The sequence below is a fragment of the Lynx canadensis genome, chromosome A1, assembly GCF_007474595.2.
Source record: "Lynx canadensis isolate LIC74 chromosome A1, mLynCan4.pri.v2, whole genome shotgun sequence".
In the NCBI taxonomy this organism is placed as follows: Eukaryota; Metazoa; Chordata; class Mammalia; order Carnivora; family Felidae; genus Lynx; species Lynx canadensis.
In genome coordinates, this window is record NC_044303.2 from 155,783,636 (window position 1) to 155,799,277 (window position 15,642).

Sequence of the window (15,642 nt, forward strand, 5' to 3'; positions counted from 1 at the left end):
GTTGCTCTGAATACAAAAGGCAAACATGAAAGTAAAGTTTCTGTCCTCACCCACATCCCATATTTATTGTGGTACCTGAACATAAGCTTCATTACCCACAGCATTTACTGAAGACCTCTCTCCAGGTGCCTAACAGGCGGGAAGAGATACCAGCACTCCACAATTAAACTGTATTTCACATTTAGAGAAGCCCAAGTAGGAAATGTGTATCCCTCCCCCATCTTTCTTACATGAGGCAATGACCGATGGCTGTTCAACCTCATTCTGACCAAGCTCTACCCAGAACACGTTCTGCAGGCTTGTGCGGGCCGGCTGGGGTCATCCTCCTCCCTGACCCTCCCTGAGTCCTGAAAGCAAGGTCCACATTAGAACTCAGCTGCTTGTGTTGAGGAAACATTCCTTCCTGGATTGCCTGAGATATTCCTCATTATGCAAATGGGAAATAAGCACTAGCATATCCAGGTCAGATGCATAATGTATATAAATAATTGCTGGGGGAAATCTGTGACTCAGTGAGCTCATCTAAAGCCAGAAGCTTAAGAAGTTTGTGTCCAGCATAGATACTGTCATGCTGGGAGCCCATGGGAAAATCACTTAAACTCTCTGTGTTTCATCTTGAAATAGAGACGATAGGAATGTTGACCCAGGCCCCAGGGAATAGCAAAAGATTGTGAAGCACTTCAAAAATTCTTGTATCAAAGTAATCGGTGCTATTTAGGGAAAAGGTCATGAAATAATCAAAGACCTCCTGCAACCTCAATAACAACAATGTGATTGGACAAACTGTAATCTAGGCATAGTTGGAAAGGCACAACTAAACTCACGGAACCCCAAATTTACAGACATACCTAAAACATTTGCCATAGTTAATTTAGGGATTTTATGATCTTTTTCGCAGCAGACTCATAATTCTCCTGAAGCTGAACATACCAATCAGATGTTTGTGCAGATTCTCTGGCTTCACGTGGTTTCCAAGAGAATCCCACCCGGAAATGAGTTGCTGAGAAAGTTCTTGAAAGCATCACTTACTACAAACCAAATTGTATTCAGCAGGTAGAAATTAACACGTGGGCTAGACACAACCTAGGATCACAGAAACACACATGGAAGCCACAAGAGGCTGGAATATAGTGCTGTCCTATAATTATGTGGCTTTTCTGCAATAGTCACTGTGAGCTTCTGTGGCTTCCATTAGGAATCCCACTAAGAGTAACTGGCAGCAGGAAGTGTCTGGTCTCCTGCCCATCTCCCATTCCTGGGCACTACACCCGCCTACCATCTCTGATCTGAGATCAGACAGTGCTCAAGTTTTAGTGTGTCATGGTATTTTCTAGATGGTTTACCAAACTATATACATGGTCAAAGAAATAGGGCTCATGGGGATTTGATATCTCCCACTATTTGGGTCATGGACTCAATCACCATCTCTTGGTCTGGGGTATGCCCACATAAAAAAGACAGGAGAGGAAATTCTTGAAAAATCAGAATGGGAACAGGAGTTAACTTTATGCCTCCTGGAATTTCTAGCCTTAAACAAAATGATGCAAAACAAAACAAAAGAATGACCCCTTCCTGGATGTCTGATGCTCTGTGTTGCATTATTTAATCATCGTTTCTACCTAGGGTAGTGGTTTCTGATTTAGAATCAAAGACCTGGGTTAAAACCCAACTCCACTTCATAGCTAAGTGGCCTAGAGTAAATAATTTAATATTTTCTTACCTCAGTCTCCTCATCCATAAAGTGGGAGTGATAATTAACTACTGCCTAGTGTTGTAAAAGAGTTTGACAGGAGGCATGCAAGTATTTAACAGAACGTCTGACATATAGTAATTATTCAATTAATGTTAACTGCATTGTTAGCAATACTGTTGCAGCTATATCAGTAGCTAGTTTCTTTATTTGGTAACAAAGAATACTGGTACTCAGAAGATTAAGGGGCTGACAAGCCAGGATTCCATCCCAGGAACCCTGACTGCAAGATGCAGGCTGTTTGTATTCCTCTTCACTGTTTCTCTCTTTGGGAAACAAAGTCAGGGCAGTTCAGAAGGATATGCTCAAAAACCTGTTAAGGTAGTCTAACCACCCACATGCAAGGATCTCAAAACATGAGTCGAAGCATGTCGAAATATGTTCTTTTATCCTCAGCGACATTATTATGGCCTCTCTTGTGGTGAGCCCTGTGTTTGTCTCAATCCCACAGTAATCATGCTGGCCGGGATACTGATCTCAAATGAATTTCTCAGCACCAAGGGCAGAAGAGAGAGCAAAAGTGATCTTTTTTTTTTTTCTCTCCTTCTTTCTTTCTTTCTTTCTTTCAGTGGAAAATCCATGACCTCCATGACCCTCAACCCAAAACCATAGCCCAAGGCTTGGTATAGCTAAGGGTGGAGGGGTGTGGAGAGGGCAGATAATGTTAGAGAAAGACAAACTAGGAGCAGAAACAAAGGCCAGTAAACAGAGTGAAAGAAGCTTAGAAAGGGGGAGGGAGGAGGGGGGCCTGGAAGCAAAGAACAAGGCTCAGAAAAAGGACTTGGAGAAAGACTGAATAAATTGTTTGCTTGTGCTGTTTAGCAAAATCAGCTAAACTTGGCTTTCAAAAAGTTTCACACAAAATCATTTTCACTGATTATTTTTTGGCACAGAAATTTTGTAAAATTTGGAAATTCACAAAGTGACACAATTTGCTAAAAATGCCATTCAACACAATTTGATGTAAACTCCAGAAATGTTATTATAATTCATTAGGAAAACTTAAAAATGTGATAGTGTCCTGAAAACTTGGATGGTTGCCACAAGAATCACTGGCAGCTAAAAACCAGCATAAGAACCAAAATGCTCAGTCTATCTATTCACAGGCAAATGTCATGTGTCTTTTATGTGGTTAGCTTCACTCTAATATCCTGGAGATACTTTGTAGCCATTTTTAGTCTTTCATTTTATTTTCTCTCAAGAGTCAAATCCTATAGCCCTTACACTTGTAGGCAATTCTGTACAGCATCCGTATGACCCATATATCAGCAAGGAAGCCATGCTCACTACTGCAACTGAGTTCTGAAGGGGTGAGTTTGGATTCTACTGCCCTGTTGTTAGAACTGTGTGTTTTCTAAGTAGGATAAAAGTGGTTGGCTTCCTGACAGAACCCAGGGCTACTGATATAATTCTGGCAGGCAAAAATACAACGAAGAAAATCCCAAATGAGCATCAGGTAGATTAGATCGAAGGCTATTGCCTCCTTTAGGGGAAGGATTTTGTCTTGACCACGTAAGCAATGACCCTAGCAGAGAGTAAACGCTCAGTAAGTTACAGGAAAGAAGGATGGAAGGAGAATAGGGGGAAAAGAGGGAGAAGGGAAAAAGGGAAGAAAGGAAGATTCAAGTTCTAATACACAGTAAAGTGAACTTGGACAAATTGCTAACTTTTCAAAACCTGTTTCCTTGTATATAAATGAGAATAACACCCACCTCCAATATTGTATATAGTCGGGGCTTTATGGCTTACCACAAGTTTTCACCTACATTATCTATTAAATCATCATATTATTTCTATTGTTATTCCTATCATCACTGGATATGCCTATAAAATAATGCAAAACAATTTTTCCTCAAAACTCCCAATCACTCCTCTGATAATTCTCCCAGTCCTGCCCATGCTTTAAAGCCCTATGTCCTCCCTCCTGCCAGAGGAGCTCCTTAAAAATCCTATTTTCTGGAAGTCCCTCAGGCTTCTTCCAGACCCAGACAAAATATATCAATTTAATATGCCCAATCTTTAGTCATCTGCTTCACACTTGATACTCTGATACATACATACCAAGGTGACTGAAACTATATTAGTTACTGGCATCCATTGCCACACGTCCTGAATTACAAGCTCTGAAAGAATAAAACTACATTTCCCAGGCTCCCTTGCAGCTGGAGTTCCAGGTACACTCTGGATTCGGCCAAAAATGATGTAGTTGTGACAAATCTGAAACACAGGAGAGGCTATTATTCTGTGGCAGTTGCACTTGACAGGCAAGCTCTGACAGTCATGCATTCGGTCAATGGCCAGGATCCACGTCCTCCTCACTGGCTATCAGTGTCTTGGGTGAGAGGCCAACCAGAGCAAAAGCAGCAGGTAGCCTGGGTGACACCCCTTTCCCAATAATTGCAGCAGCAGTGGGGCAACCAGAAACCAAACAGCAAGGGCAGCTCCTTAATTCCATTGTTCCAGGCCTTCCCAATGGTTTTATGAATTCATAATCCCCTGTATTCAATTCCCTTCTGTTTAAAACACCCAGAGCAGTGTCTCTTTTCTGCACTGAAGTCTGATTGATAGAGCAGTTTAATGATTAACACAAGTTACACTCACTGAGCCCATCCTCCCTACTCCCAAATCCCTGTGCTCATAACTAATTACACATTGTTCCTGCTGTGTTTTAATTCTTTATTTACATGTTTATATTTATGTCTTTTACTCTATTGTATTTCTTTATTTGCATGTACAATTTCGCCACCCTTGTTACCAAATTGGGACCTTTGGGAGTAAGGTTCCAGTGTCCCAGTCATTTTTCTAGTGCCAATGGCAACTCAATAAACTCTATGAACCTCTTTTGGATAATATGCTTGCACTCCTCTGCCTACGGGAAGGGTTGATACATGACAAACATGCATAGTAGCATTTATGCTCTAAGAAAAAGAAAGGGGGCCTTTTTAAAAATCTACATAAACACACACTATCTCTATATTTATCTATTTATCTACCTGTCTATCTTCATCCATGGCTGTGTGTGCAGGCAAAATGACAGGAGTACTAATGTAATTATCCACATTACTCAGTTCTCAAAAAACTCTTAAGGAAAAAGACAAAGAGCAAAGTAGGAAACGATATTTGCAGTTGATTGTATTTGCAAGGAACTAAACTCTAATCTAGAAAGAAACCATAGAATAATAATTTTAAAAAACCCTATTAAAAAAGTGAGTAATAGTTCACAGAAAAGGAAATACAAATGACTCAGGAACATATGAAACGATGCTCAAATCACTCCCACATAGAAAAAATGCAAATTAAAACTACATCAAGATACCATATTTCACTATCAGGTTGGTAAAAATCCAAAAATTTGACAACCCTTAGGGTTGGCAAGATATAGAGAAATGGGAGCAGTGATTCATTGCTGGTGGGAGTGTAAATAGGTATAATCATTCTGGAAGGCAATTTGGCAATATTTATTGAAATTACAAATGCATGTACTCTTTGACTCAGCAGTTCCAATTCTAGGAGTTTATGCTACAGATATATTCACACATGGGCAAAATCATGAATGTGCACGGTTATTTACTGCAGCAGTTTCTATAATAGCAGAAGATTGGAACAATCTAAAAGTTTGTCAATAGAGAGCTGTTTAAATAAATCATGGCACATCCAAATAATGGGATACTGTTCAGCCATAATAAAAATTTTTTTTTCCAAGAACAGAGATGCTCCATAGTACTAATATGTAAAGACATGTAAGACATACTGAGTGAGGGGAAAAATACCAAAGTGTGCACAGTATGCTACATTTTTTTAAGTAGGGAAAGGAATAGGTGTTGACATTCGCTTATAGAAACATTTTTTAAAATTCTGAAAGTCTACACAAGAAGCTAATAACGGAAGTTATTTATCTTGGTGTAAAGGTGGAAACCACCAGATGGGGGACTGAGGAGAGGAAAACCTTAGGCTCACATTCACTCTTGTAAAATTCTTAAACTATGCAAATCTATTACTTGTTTTAAATATCAAGTAAATATTAAAATACAACCACTATTAAGCAACAGGAGAGTATTCCAGGGCTATTTGTCTGATTTGGTCAATTCCTGGCATCTGAAGGCACAACCCTTTAACTTCACTAGAAGTTTGTAGGTCAGGAAAGATAGTCAGTGAAGTTTTAAAAGTAATTGCTTATTAAGCACTATTTTAAATATATATCTATATATATCTATATCTATATCTATATATAGATATAGATATATATATATATTGGAAATACATTGACATCACAGTGGTTAGAGTAGGGAAAAACACTAGAAAATATTTTCCTACCTACAAGCATTCCCATGTTAATTTTATATTTGTTTAGAGTTAATAAGCTGCTTTTTCAAAATGCAAACATGGGGTACATTTCCTGCAAGTATCTTGAAGCTCAGCATGCATTATTTCATCTGATAGTCTGTTCAAGAATAATCTGTATCTGCTGAAGGATGGGTGTTTCCAACTAGGGGAAAGAGAAGGGTTGGGGAGAATATCCAAACCTGTAGAAAGGGAAGGACTGTATGAAAGTAGCAATGGACAGACAGCCCAGCAGCAAGAGGAGAACGGACAGGGCGGGACTTTCAGAGAGAATGGGTAAAGAAAAGGAGGTGAGAGGATAACTAATCAGAAGCCTGCTTCACATCTGCCCGGAAACTTGTTGGTGGCAACCACCTGATTTCCACAGATAATGACCTCTCTTGCGGTCTCTCACACACAGATCCTACTTTGCCAATGCTTGAGATTATTGAGGAACAATTGCTTCTTGATCCCACAGAGACTTAGTGTCCATTCAGTCTCATGGGTTTCTCTTTCTCCGTCCGTCTTCCTTTCCTCTCCATTTCCCTTCCCCTTTCCCTTCCTTTCTTTCCATATAAAAATCTGTGCATACTTGATGTATGCACCTTGATGAATTTCAAGATAAGTATACACCTGTTAAGCCATTACCACAATCTATGCCATAACCTTATCCATCACTTCCAGAAGTTTCCTCCTTACCCTCTTTAATGTACGTATGTGTGTGAGTGTGTGTGTGCAATAAGAACAATTAACATAGGATCTACTCTCTTAGCAAATTTTTACACATATAGAACAGTACTGTTAACTCTATGAACTATGCGGTACAGTAGATCTCTAGGACTTATTCACCTCATAACTAAACTTTGTCTTTTTTGACCAACACCTCAACCTTTCTTCCTCCCCCAGCCTCTGGCAACCACCAAACTACTCTTTGCTTCTGAGTTTGGCTATTTTTTTTTAACGTTTTATTTAGTTAGTTATTTTTGAGAGACAGAGAGAGATAGAGCCTGAGTGGGGGAGGGGCACAGAGAGAGGGAGACAGAATCCGAAGCAGGCTCCAGGCTCTGAGCTGTCAGCACAGAGCCTGACACTCGACTTGAACCCGTGAACCAGGAGATCATGACCTGAGCCGAAGTTGGACGCCCAACCGACTGAGCCACCCAGGTGCCACTGGCTATTTTTTAAATTCCTCACTTATCTAAGTGGGTTCATAGTCTTCTAATATATACTGCATTTTGTAAGAAGTCCCAGTGCTTAAGAATCGTTTTGTGAATTCTCTCTCTCTCTCTCATTCTCTCTCCGTTTGCCCCTCTCTCCCTCTCGTTCTCAAACAAAAAAATTAAGTATCGTTTTGTGTGTGTGTGTGTTTTTAACTCTAAAGTAAAATAGAGAGCTATTTAAAGAGTAGAGAATTAGGTAAGATTTTATGAAAATATGTATTTTGGATTAGGTTTGTTATCACATAAGATGTACATATATCATTTCTGAACCAGCTGCTTCACTTGAAAGCCCAGTTTCCAACTGTTCAATACGCTCACTATTAGAAATTGCTTACATTGTGACATCTGTTAAATAAAACCAATGATAGTAAATAAAATGAGTAAAATCAACTGTACTGCTATCATCTTATGAATAATATATCTTTCCATTATATTATGAAAAGGCCATGGTGCCTACATTATCCAAACCCACAGTCGTGAGGGATTAGACTTTTATTTAAATGCTTTAGGAATTTCATTTTTTCTCATTGCCACGTAGTATTCCATTGTGTATATAAACCACAATTTCTTTATCCATTCATCAGTTGATGGACATTTAGGCTCTTTCCATAATTTGGCTATTGTTGAGAGTGCTGCTATGAACATTGGGGTACAAGTGCCCCTATGCATCAGTACTCCTGTATCCCTTGGGTAAATTCCTAGCAGTGCTATTGCTGGGTCATAGGGTAGGTCTATTTTTAATTTTCTGAGGAACCTCCACACTGAGAAACTTAACAGGAACCCATGGGGGAGGGGAAGGGAAAAAAAAAAAAAAAAAGGACGTTAGAGTGGGAGAGAGCCAAAGCATAAGAGACTGTTAAAAACTGAGAACAAACTGAGGGTTGATGGGGGGTGGGAGGGAGGGGAGGGTGGGTGATGGGTATTGAGGAGGGCACCTTTTGGGATGAGCACTGGGTGTTGTATGGAAACCAATTTGTCAATAAATTTCATATAAAAAAAATAAAATAAATGCTTTAGGAATAACCTGTCAGTTGGGGCGCCTGGGTGGCTCAGTCAGTTGAGTGTCCGACTTGAGCTCAGGTCATGATCTCATGGTTTGTGAGTTCGGGCCCCATGTCGGGCTCTGTGCTGACAGCTCGGAGCCTGCAGCCTGCTTCAGATTCTGTGTCTCCCTCTCTCTCTCTGCCCCTCCCCTGCTCATGCTCTGCCTCTCTCTGTCTCTCAAAAATAAATAAATGTTAAAAAAAAAATTTTTTTGAAAGAATAACTTGTCAGCTCTGGTGAACAGCCCAGATTGCTTTATATCACTCCAGCAGGTAGGTATTTTGCCTGGTAGTAAAGAATATATGGTGCTGGCAGGGTTGAGGTTGCCAAAGTTCTCCATGTCTGTTTCAGCACAAATTTTACCATAACTTTAAAGTGTTTCTTGTTATAGAAACTCTGTAGTGCATGTCCTGTGCACATAGAAATACTTTTCCTACTGTTAAGGTGATATGATGCAGTCATGTTGGAAATGTATTTATGTTCATTCATGTCAGATTCCCATAACAGTCTTGTTCTACAAATATACAGGTGCAGGGTAGCTGGTTGGCTGCCTGGATGAGAAAGAGAAGGTGTGTGACAGATGGCCCTGACGCATAGCATCCTAACATGTTAGAGAAGGAAGGGACGTAGAGATTATAGGGACCTAGCCCAATTTTTGCCAATGAGGAAATTCAGTTAATAATATTATTTACAAATGCTATTTATATTCTAAACACTTTCTTTAATCAAATGACCCAGCAAAGCAGAGTCTGTTAAAAAAATATATTACTACTACTACTAATTATAATTATTATTGTAGAATTATAGAATTATAGAATGGTTGCTATAGGGAAGAAACAAAGAAAAGAAATGGGTATTCTGGGGATTCCCAGGTGGCTCAGCTGGTTAAGTGTCCGACTCTAGAATTCAGCTCGAGTCATGATCTCACGGGTTGGTGAGTTCAAGCCTCACATCAGGCTCTGCACTAACAGTGTGGAGCCTGCTTGGGATTCTCTCTCTCTCCCTCTCTCTGCCCCTCCCACTGTCTCTCTCTCTTTCCCTCTCTCTCTCTCTCTCTCAAATTAAATAAATAAATAAACTTAAAAAAAAAAGAAATGGGTATTCTGTAAGGGAAGAATAAGCATTTTGACAACTGGGAGATATCCATCACTTTGTGAATTTGGGAGTGGGCAGGCTTCACTCCCAGGAACAGAAACAACCATGGGACAACCTTTGCATTGTTTTGTGGAGGCAGGCAATGAACAGTCAAGGAAGCCTTGCAGCTGAGGTTATTTGGTCCCACTTGGGCGAGGATTTTCACTCAGGGATATGGACATTAATCCCCTCTGTGGACCCACCCACCGTGTTGGTTCCACACCTTTCAGCCTTCAGCCAGGCTGCCTTGTCTTTACCACATTCCAGGCAGGATGGTCATGATGAAGGATGGCTTCACTGCTGCTTCTTGAATAGAAGCGTGTGAATGAGAATCCCCAACTTAGGCTCTCAAGGCAATAACTACCTTCCTAGCAAGATTCTTTAAAAAATAAGAAGATTTTTTAGAAAGAATGTCTTCTAGCATATAATGTTGCCAAATAATTAACATGTATGAAAACCAGCCTATCAATGAGGGGTTTTAATAGATCTGAATATATTGTTTGGCACTCCAAACCTGAATACTGAAATAATAATCTTTATTTCATGACATCTAATGAATTTCCTTTTTACTTGACATACTGTGACAACATAGTAACTTTATAACTACTTTTTATCTTTTGGGGCTCATGTATGGTAAAGAACAAATCACTCAGCCTACATCACAACGTATTGTAAGCAACAAAGTGATCCTATTTTCCAGGCTGGACACTGCCTCTGACTTGCCAAATGATATTGGGCAAATATCTCATTTCTCTGAACCTTAAATTTCTAAAGTATAAAATGAGAGGTTAGGCTACATTATCTCTAATGCCTTCTGTAGTTTAAAGACTCTGATGCACTTTGGAGCCAATTCTATAAACATTTTATAAAATTATCGCTGTGATTACTATTTTCATTATTTCAAGTTGAAATCTGAATCCTAGTTGTAGGGATCATACTCAAACATTTCAATTTGGCAGTGTTCAGCTAGCCTTTAGCGGTTTATCTGGATGGGCACACATGATGGTTAAGATGTCTAAGGAAGTACACAAAGAATTCTGTGGTTGACTTTGATAAGACAAAATGCTTTCTGCAGGGTGCTATTCGGATGAACACACCAGGACACTCAGCCAAACTCATCTGAACTATCCAAACCCCTTGATTCTGCAAACTGGGTTGCAGATCTTTCGAGAACAGGCTTTCTTACAAGATTGCTGGCACTTTCTCTTCCAATCCCAGCCAGAAAAACAGTAAGAACAGCCTTTCTCATATCATTTTGGCATTTCTGGTCTTGGCCCAGGCTGGAAAATTGAAGTGTAAAAGCACTTAACTGAACATTTCAGAAGGTAAAGAAATGTTCAATTCAAGTTTAGCTCTCAAATGGACAAGTGGTTCTTCTTTTATTCACCTCATCAGAACCCTAGATGGCAAAGAAATACCATGATTTTCTCTCTGCTTTTAAAGGTATCTACTCTAAGTACCATGTTAGAAGCAAATAAAGCCCTTTTATGTGCCTCTGTAAAGGGCTATTGCTTATGTGTTAGAATGTTGACTGGTAATCTCAATTCAATTATATCTATATCAAGCTTTGAGTGAATAAATTTTTGAAGAGTTTTCATTAGAAAAAAAAAGACTAATGTTTTCAAATAAAGTATATACAACTTACTAAAGTTAACTTAAGGATGAATATACATACACAACTTATGAATAATATACACTTGCTTTGAAGTATTCCTTGTCACGGCCATATTAGCAGAGCCCTTGGTCAGATTGGTGCCATTTCTGCCTTGATTCTAATTTTTGTTTTCCTCTATTCTCATTCTGTTCTCTGCCACACACATGAGCAACCCTCACAAGCTCAACTCCAGTAATGGCCCACACCATGCAGTGACAGGCTAGGAATTTCATTTTGCAGAGATCATAGGCTAATTTTGGTCATTTTTGTCTCCAATACTAAAATTCCTCCAATCAGAGCTGATCCTACATCTGATTATTACTTTTGCTATTTATTAATTTTTAAGTTAATATAACTCTGCTATGTCAACTAAAAAACACTTGCTTCAAAATTTCTAAGACAGGAGGAAAGTCCCTGACTTTGGGATAGGCAATAATTTCTCCAGTGAACACAAAAATCAATAATCGTAAAAGAAAAAAGTTAATAAACTAGACTTCATCAAAATACAAAATCTTCAGAGGCGCCTGGGTGGCTCAGTCGGTTAAGCGGCCGACTTCGGCTCAGGTCATGATCTCGCTGTCCGTGAGTTTGAGCCCCGCGTCGGGCTCTGTGCTGACAGCTCAGAGCCTGGAGCCTACTTCAGATTCTGTGTCTCCCTCTCTCTGACCCTCCCCCATTCATGCTCTGTCTCTCTCTGTCTCAAAAATAAATAAATGTTAAAAAAAATTTTTTAAAAAATACAAAATCTTCAAAAGACACCATTGAGAAAATGAGAAGGCAAGCCACAAGACTGGGAGAAAAAACATTTACAAAACAAATATCTGACAAAGTACTTGTATCCAGAGTATGCAAATAATTCTTACAGCTAATAATAAGACAGATAACCCAATTAAAGACAGACAAAAAATTTGGATAGACGCTTCACAAAATGATACATATGAGTGGCCAAAAAGCATGTGAAAATGTCTTCCACATCTTTAGTCATCAGGGAAATGCAAATTAAAACCACAGTGAAAAACTACTACATTCCCACCAGAATGGCTAAAATTTAAAAAACCAACAATACCAAGTGCTGGTGCAATGTGGAGGAACTGGAACTCTTATATATTGCTGATGGGAATGCAAAGTGGTATCTCTTTGGAAAATAGTCTGACAGTTTCTTACAAGGTTAAACATGTACCTACAACTCAGCAATGGCACTCTTAGGTAGTTAGCCGGGAGGGATGAAAGCATATGCCTGTGCAAACAATTGTACTTGATTGTTCATGGCTGCTTTACTAATGATGGCCAAAAAAACAGGAAGAAAAAATTCACATGTCCTTCAATAAATAAGTGTATGAACCAATTGTGGTATATTTGTACAACGAAACACTACCCAGCAATAAAATAAATAAATAGAAAGGAATAAACTATTGATGTATAGATTTCATGAATGAATCTCGAAAACACCTTGCTGATTAAGAGAAGCCAGAACAAAGATAACAAACAAAGAGACAAACAAACAAAACTAGATAATGTAAAATTTCATTCATATGAAATTCCAGAGGAGAGAAATCTCACCTATAGGAATAGAAAAAAAAAAATCAGACTTTCCTAAAGCAGGAACGGTAGGGAAGGGGGATAGGGAGGAGGCAAGAAGAGGGGGAGACAGGACTGTGAAGCAGGGAGCCTAACTGACTTTTGGAAACTTGGGGAGTGATGGAAAAGCTCTATATCTTGATTTTGGTCATGGCTTATAGGTGTATATATTTGTCAAAACTCAACAAACTCTACGCATAAAATGCATTCATTTATACTATGACAATTATGCTTCAGTAAAGTTGATTTAAAAGAGCACTGTGAACAAACCCAAAAGCCTAACCACAACTAAGTTTCAAAAGGTTTTATGGATCTCCCCACTTCCCACAGGAATAGAAAAACTTCCAATATGTGTGGTACAGAAAATATTTTCTTCCTGTTACTTAAAAGGCCTTTACCACATGATTGTTTCCTATTAGATATCTCTCTCAGATACTGCATGAGCTAAAGTTTAAAACTATATACTCTTCCTTGCTTCAGTTACATGTGAATTACATATGTTATGAGGTATAGTTACTTAAACAACCTAATAGCTTTGATCCTTAATTTCCTCATCCGTAAAATGGGAACAGATCATCTCAGAACACTTTGTGGCACCAGTTCTTTCCTGCTGGCTGTTCGCCCTTGGAGGAGGCCCATAGGCAGCAGCCACAGCACCCAGCCGGAATGGCACTATCCCACTTCCATGAGGAGTGGCAGTGATGTATGGCCACATGGTTCAATCAGCAGGCACAGAAGATCCGCAGACTCAAGGCCTGGCAAGCCAAGGCATACCACACCACCATCTGAACCCTCTAGCCCATTAATAGTTGTCCCACAATGAGGTATCACACCAAAGTGCGAGCTGGCAGGGGCTTCAGCCTGGAAGAGCTATGAGTGGCTGCCATTCACAAGAAGGTGGCACCGACCATTGGGATATCAGCAGTGGATCCAAGAAGGTGGAACAAGCCCACGCAGTCCCTGCAAGCCAATGGGCAGTGGCCCATCCTCTCTCCCAGAAAACCACTGGCCTCCAAGAAGGCAGACAGCTCAGCTGAGCTCAAATTGGCAACCTAGCTGACAGGACCAGTCATGCCCATTCAGAATGTCTATAAGAAGGAGAAAGCCAGAGTCATAGAGAGGAGGAGAACTGCAAGGTGTTTGCCAGCCTTCACAATGCCCACACCAATCCCCAGCCCTTTAGCATCTGGGCAAAAGGGGCCAAGAAAATTGCAGAACAGGATGTTCACAAGTACAGCTTGTGATAAAAAGAAAAAAAAATGGTAATAATAATATTTAACTTGTATGATCAATATCTATCCTTTGAACACTATGCTAAGCACAAAGAAGTTTATTAACGAATTTAATAATTGTCATGATTGGGGCGTCTGGGTGGCTCAGTCAGTTAAGAGTCTGACTTCGGCTCAGGTCATGATCTCACAGCTTGTGGGTTCGAGCCCCACGTCAGGCTCTGTGCTGACAGCTCAGAGCCTGGAGCCTGCTTTGGATTCCGTGTCTCCCTCTCTCTCTCTGCCCCTCCCCCGCTCACACTCTGTCTCTCTCTCTCTCTCTCTCTCTCTCTGTCTCAAAAAATAAACATTAAAAATAATAATAATAATAGTCATGATTGATACTTATACTACTAAATTTCAAGAACCCAAACCGCTTCCTCAAGGGCTTCCTTCTGAGCAATGATCACATTAAAAAGGCAAGTAAAGCCCAACAATGTCTAGTTTATACCTATGCTGACCTCAGTCATTCTCAGAAGCCTGTACAACAGGTCTGCAGTTCTCAACATGTATCTCAACACATATTCCCAGTCATATCGTTTTACACAGACTGCAAATTATTTTCTTTGCGATCTCATCATTTATTGCTTCACAAACTTTTCTCCAGATTTCTTCCAAAATAAAGCCAGCTAGACCATTGTTTTCCACATTTTATTTGGAGTTGTGATAGAAATACACATAACATAAAATTTGCCATCTGTATTAGTTTTCTAGGGCTGCCATAACAAATACCACAGACTGGATGGCTTAAATAACAGAAATTTTCATTTATCACAACTGTGGAGGTTAGGAAGTCCAAGATTAAGATGTCAGTAGATTTTATTTCTCCTGAGGCCTCTCTTCTTTGCTTGCATATGGCCACTTTCTGTTTCCTCACATGGTTTCTGTTCTATGTGCACACATCTCTGGAATGTCTCTGTGTCCAAATTTCTTCTTCTAAGGATACGAATCAGAATGGATTGGGCCTACCCTAAGGGTTTTGTTTTAACTGAATCACCTCTTTAAAGGCCCTATCTCCAAATACGGTCACATTCTGAGATACTGGGAAGCTAGGGTTCAACACATTAAGTTGGGGGGGTTCAACACATTAAGTTGGGGGGCAAGGGGACACAATTCAGCCCATATACTATTTTAACCATTACTGACTGCAGAGTTCAGTAGAGTTAAGTCAATTCACAGTGTTGTGCAACCCATCTCCAGAATGCTTTTCATCTTTGAAGCCTAAAATTTTATATCCATCATACAAAAACTCTTCATTCCCCACTTTTCTCAGTTCCTGGCAACCACCATTCTACTTTCTGTCTCTATGAATTTGACTATTCTAGGTACTTCATTTAAGTAGAAACATATAGTATTGTCTTTTGACAACTGGATAATTTCACTTAGCCTGATGTCCTCCAGGTTCATCCATGTTGTAGCTTGTGTCAGAATCTCTTCCTTTTTATGGCTGAATAATATTCCATTCTATGTATATATCACATTTTATTTACTCCTTTATTAGTCAGTGGTCACCTGGGTTGTTTCCACCTCAGCTATTGTGAATAATACCGCATTAATATGGGTGTATCACTATCTCTTTAAGATCCTGCTTTCAATTCCTTTGGGTATATACCTAGAAGTGGAATATCTGGATCGTATGGAAATTCTATCTTTAAGTTTTTGAGGACCCACCAT